Source organism: Triticum aestivum, chromosome 3A (genome assembly GCF_018294505.1).
Source record: "Triticum aestivum cultivar Chinese Spring chromosome 3A, IWGSC CS RefSeq v2.1, whole genome shotgun sequence".
Taxonomy (NCBI): domain Eukaryota; kingdom Viridiplantae; phylum Streptophyta; class Magnoliopsida; order Poales; family Poaceae; genus Triticum; species Triticum aestivum.
Window position 1 is genome coordinate 312732083 of NC_057800.1, and position 6612 is coordinate 312738694.

Below are 6612 nucleotides of genomic sequence, written 5' to 3' on the forward strand. Positions count from 1 at the left end.
CCATTGGATGCGATGCACAGTGTCCCTTTGCCTATGTGGACTACGCGAGCGGACGCACAAGTCGCGTACGTTAATGTGTTGGATGACGGTCTTTTTCGCTGCCTCAAATGTCTAACGGTACAACTCAGATATCTAACTTCTGCTATCAGCATTCCACCAACCTCACCCCCACCAACCCTAGCACCTTTGCGCTCTCTTTCTTCACACCTCCAGTCCTCCACCCACCCTCGCTTCCCAGTCGCGTACGTGTGCAGTTCACACCAACCCTTAGTCTTCATCTTCATGGACTTAAATCTGAATATATTTTGGTTTACTACATTATCTGAACTGTTAATTTTGGGGTCTGCTACCAGGCATTGGGTTTAAATAGTTTTCTTAAAAGTTGTGTGAAATAGCGTTTATTCCAAGAAATTGCAATGAATATAATGCTAATTCCTTATATATTTTTATTTTAAAAATTGTTCCTCAACACTTCAAACTCTGCATTTTTACAATTAACTCTTAAATCGGAAATTACTTGCCATGGTGATGAGGACATCAATACCATTGTTACACCCACAACCCCTACTGCTACATATATTGGACCAATTACTAGAGCTCGCACACGCCGATTAAATTATCAGGTACTTCCATTTCTTGGTAATGATTCTAATGTTCATGAGAATATGATGCTACCTAAATTGAATACATTTGTTTTGCTTACAAATGAAGGGCCTGGCATGGATAAGAGGGATGAACACTGGAGCAAGACCAAGCATGGAGATGATGGCATGCGCAAGGGGAACAAGAACGGAGTTGCAAGTGATGATTTCAGGACTTTGAAGCCACCATAAGGAGTGCATGAAGTCTTGGACGAAATATACAAGATGCCACTTCATAAATTTCGTCCAGAGGCTATTCTAGGTGCCGTGTCACATTATTATTGGGTCAGGCCCATGTAATTTCGAAATACTTAAGTATAGGCTGTTTTTAGAGTCCGTATGTGTGGGGAAATAAGAGTTAGGGTTGCTTTCGGACCCCTCCTCCAAGGGCCACGAAATTCCCCCTTTTCCTCAATATATACAGCCTTAGGGCGTCGTTTAGACTTTGAGTTTTAATTAGTTAAAAGTTAGCCACTGTTGCAACTTTGTGTACTTCGTTTGTGTCCAACAACCAGACCAAGACCGCCTTTAGAACCCCACTTTTATCAACACTTCATATATATTTGCAATATTCAGATTGCATTATCATATTCTTGCTTGTTCTTCAATTGCATGCAGGAATAGACCTTCGTGGTCGGGCTGATCGTGCTTCCGGCATCGTCAGTAACCTCCGCAGATTGGTTTAGCGATTGCTAAGGCGCAACATCGTGCACATCTGTAGTAGGTTCGTCAAAGTCGTCTCCACCAAATCGATAGTTATCATCTCATGAAAAGATCAGGACACCTCGCCTGTATCAAGTGGTATCAAATTTACAGGTTGCTCGGTGAGATTTTCCAGTTTTTCGTAGTTTAGATCGAGTCTGTTCTTCATACCTATAGTGCACGAAAAAGCCAAAAAAAATTAGGGTTAGTTCATCATATCCGAACCAATCTGAGCCTTTGCATAATCTTTTTTGGGGTTTGATTTGTTGAATTTGTGGTTGCACCGTCATGTCTAGTTGCTGGTCTTAGCGTCTAGTCCTTGAGAGTTTCAAGTTCTATCAGAGTTTGTCACGCCGCTGCCGCACCATCTTCATCGTTGCTGCCATATACCACCACCACTGCCATATCCCACCACCGCTACCATATACCACCACCGTTGCCATATCCCACCAACGCTGTCATATCCTACCACCATATATCCACCACCAATCCGAGTTCTTTTCATATTAGGTTTGTTTTCAAGATCCATCTAATTTTCGATTCATGTTTCCTTGCCTGAGTAGGTTTCAAAAAAAAAGAGTCTGGAGACCCTCGGGCAGTTTTTAGGCCAAAATTTTGGCATGCGCAAATATTTTTCCCTATCTTGTTTTTAGGCTTTTCTGAGTCTTTTGAGACACTCGCCATCATAGTGATTTTTTGTTACACTTTTTCGTCGTCGATGCCCTGATTTCCGGAAAAAAATAGTCAAAAACAATTTCATGCCTATCTTGTCAATTTGACTTGGGAAGAGTTTTGAGACACGCGCGCATTATAGTGATTTTTCACAAAAAAAAAGAGGAGCGCAAAAAAAGAGAGAATTTTTTTCCAGAGTGGGCTTTTCCCTTGTTTCTGTGCCGCGCCGTGATTTTGGTAGTGTTCTAGGCTCGCGTCTCTAGTACGGTCTAGCCTAGGACCAACACAGTATCGTTGTTGAGCGTTTATTCAACTTTGTATCTCTGAATTGATTATTAATGACCCTTTTTGCTACCATATTATATGCCTTCTCAGCTCCACATACATCTACGTCGTGCGTTTGACTCTCCCTGGTAATTGCTTTATCCAAGCTTTGAGATTTTTGACTACAACGGTTGCCAATCACCACCTGTCGCTTGGTAAGAACTGGTAAGAATTTGAGATTTGCTTGACGGATTTGTGACAAACTGCCACTTTCTAGTAGTCTGTAGGATCATATTCTTGTGTGTTTCTATTGCTGCTAACCATGGCAGGGTCACAAGCCGAAGAGATTGAGTGGGAGAACATGACGAAGAAAGAGCTTCATGATAAATTTCAGTAAATGTTAGGTCAACAGGTGGAAGACGTGATGGCTAGCTTTGGAAAGGCACTGGAGAGGATTGATGACATTGAGAAGACAGTTGACGCCAAGTTGGATGCCAAGTTTGATGAAGTACTCGCACGTCTACCACAACCATCAGCGGTCTCTCCTGCACCATTGCAAGAACAACAACCACCACCACCACGTCACGAAACAGCCCTTCGACGAGCGAGCCGTGTTTCTCTTGAGCATGGCCAAACTTCTGGTGTCGCTGCTACTGCTGTTGATGCTTCTGTGGATCATGCTGCTGCGGAGGAGGAGGACGATTACGTGCGCGATTATGAGGATGAGGTTGATCAAAATCAGAACTACGTGCAACCACCAGCACCACCACCAGGTCGTCCGCATGCAAATAATCGCAATGGTAGGCCTGCACCACCACCTCAAGTACGAGATCATGACCATATTCCTAAACTGAAATTGAATATTCCACCATTTGAGGGTAGATATGTTCCTGATATATATCTTACTTGGGAGTTAGAAACTGAACAACGTTTTACATGTTTACAATATCCCGAGGAGAGATGGGTTGCTGCTGCTGTTTGTGCTTTCACTAGTTTTGCATGTGTGTGGTGGTCTGAACATTGTAGATTATATCCTATTCCAACTACTTGGGCTGCTTTGAAAACTGCTATACGCACTCATTGGGTTCCACTATATTATCAACGTGAATTACTTCAAAAACTACAACGTTTGAGACAAGGAAAAAATTCTGTAGAGGAGTATTATCAGGAATTACAAACTGGCATATTTAGATGTGGTATTGTTGAGGATAATGAGGCTATGCTTTCACATTTTATGGGTGGATTAAATAAAGAGATTCAAACCATTCTCGAGTATAAGGAGTATAATAATATCACTCGTTTATTCCATCTTGCCTACAAAGCTGAACGTGAAGTGCGGGATCGACAGGCATTGGCGCGAACTAATTTTTCTGCAAGACGATCTTCATCATGGACACCACGTACATCCTCTACTTCCACACGTCCTACTGCAGCATCGCCTACTTCATCCGCCAACTCGAACCGTGATACAAGAAAGCAGGCACAACCACCACTATCTGGCAAGAGCACACCTTTTGGGCCTGCACAGAGCTCTGCTTCATCCATGGCATCAACTGGGCAAACACATGATATTATTTATTGTCGTTACAAGGGTGGAGGTCATTATGCGAGAGAATGCCCATCTAAGCGTGTGATGATTGTTACTGAAGATGGTGGGTATGAGTCCGTGAGTGACTATGATGAGGAGACTTTGGCTCTTATTACAAGTGAAGAACACAGTGGAGATGATTCTGATCATGAGACACAATTCATGGCTGTTGACGACGCTGATGGGTATGAAAGTTTGGTTGCTCAATGTGTTTTGAGTGTGCAGGTCATGCAAGCTGAGCAAAATGAGAGGCACAATTTGTTCCATACAAAGGGAGTTGTGAAGGAACGTTCTGTTCGCGTCATCATAGATGGAGGGAGCTGCAATAATTTGGCTAGCATGGAGATGGTGCAGAAGCTATCTCTCACCACAAGACCACATCCACATCCTTACTACATCCAATGGTTCAACAACAGTGGCAAAGTTAAGGTAACATGTATTGTTCGTGCGCATTTTAGTATCTCTATATATTTTGATTATGTTGATTGTGATGTGGTACCCATGCAAGCATGTTCCTTATTACTTGGTAGACCATGGCAATTTCATAAAAATTATGTATACCATGGTAGAAACAATCAGTATACTCTTGTTCATAAGGATAAACATATTACTTTGCTTTCTATGACTCCTGATTCCATTTTGAAAGATGATATTAATAGAGCTAATAAAGCAAAACAGGAGAAAAATAAGAGTGAAAAATCAGATTGTGGCAAAAGAATTTGAGCAACAAATGAAGCCTAATAATAAACCATCTAGTGTTGCTTCTGAAATTAAATTGAAAAGTGCATGTTTACTTGCCACCAAATCTGATATTGATGAGCTAGATTTCAGCAAATCTGTTTGCTACGCTTTTGTGTGCAAAGAGGCATTATTTTCATTCGAGGACGTGCCTTCCTCTTTGCCTCCTGTTGTCACTAACATTTTGCAGTAGTTCGTTGACGTCTTTCCACAAGACGTGCCACCGGGATTACCACCTATTCGCGGGATTGAGCATCAGATTGACTTAATTCTCGGTGCTTTGCTGCCAAACCATGCGCCATACCGTACCAATCTAGAGGAGACGAAGGAGATTATGCATCAAGTACAGGAGCTGCTCGACAAAGGTTATATACGCGAATCTCTTAGTCCTTGTGTTGTTCCTATTATACTAGTGCCAAAAAGGATGGTACATCGCGTATGTGTGTTGATTGTAGATGCATTAATAGTATTACTATTTGTTATCGTCATCCTATTCCTAGGCTAGATGATATGCTTGATGAATTGAGTGGCTCTATAGTATTCTCCAAAGTTGATTTGCGTAGTGGATACCATCAAATTCGTATGAAATTGGGAGATGAATGGAAAACAACATTTAAAACTAAGTTTGGTTTATATGAGTGGTTATTCATGCCTTTTGGATTAACTAATGCACCTAGTACTTTCATGAGATTAATGAACGAAGTTTTACGTGCTTTCATTGGACGATTTGTGGTAGTCTATTTTGATGATGTACTGATTTTTAGCAAATCTTTGGAAGAACATTTGGAACATTTACGTGTTGTTTTTATTGCTCTACGTGATGCACATTTGTTTGGTAACCTTGGGAAGTGCACCTTTTGCACCGATCGAGTATCTTTTCTTGGCTATGTTGTTACTCCACAGGGAATTGAAGTTGATAAAGCCAAGATTGAAGCTATTGAGAGTTGGCGGCAGCCCAAAACGGTCACACAAGTAAGGAGTTTTCTTGGACTCGCTAGTTTCTATAGGCTTGTGAGAGATTTTAGCACCATTGCTGCACCTCTCAATGAGCTTACAAAGAAGGATGTGCCTTTTGTTTGGGGTACCGCACAGGAAGAAGCCTTCACGGTATTGAAAGATAAGTTGAGACATGCTCCTTTACTCCAACTTCCTGATTTTAGTAAGACTTTGGAGCTTGAATGTGATGCTAGTGGAATTGGCTTAGGAGATGTGTTATTACAAGATGGCAAACCTGTTGCATACTTTTCTGAAAAATTGAGTGGGCCTAGTCTGAATTATTCTACTTATGATAAAGAATTATATGCTCTTGTCCGGACTTTAGAAACATGGCAACATTATTTATGGCCGAAAGAATTTGTTATACATTCTGATCATGAATCTTTGAAACATATTAAAAGTCAAGCTAAATTGAATCATAGACATGCTAAATGGATTGAATTCATTGAGACTTTCCCTTATGACATTAAACACAAGAAGGGTAAAGAAAATGTTATTGCTGATCATTGTCTCGTCGTTATACTCTGCTTTCACAACTTGACTTTAAAATGTTTAGTTTGGAGACCATTTGAAACGCCCTCAATGCGGCTATATCTCCCATGTGTCGAAGCACGACTTAGAGGCATAACCGCATTGAAAGCAATGTCGCAAGTGAGGTAATCTTCACACAACCCATGTAATACATAAGGGAAAGAGTTACATAGTTGGCTTACAATCACCACTTCACACAAATACATGAATAAAGCATTACATCATCCAGATACAAACAAGGTCCGACTATGGAACCAAAATAAAAGAAGAACCCCAAAAGCGACAAGGTCCGCGATCGACCCCAACTGGGCTCCACTACTAATCAACTAGAACGAAACAACACAAAGGACAAGATCTTCATCGAGCTCCTCCTTGAGCTTGGTTGCGTCACCTGCACGGTCTCATTGGCACCTGCAAGCTGGTTTTGAAAGTATCTGTGAGCCACGGGGACTCAGCATTCTCGCACCCTCGCGATCAAGA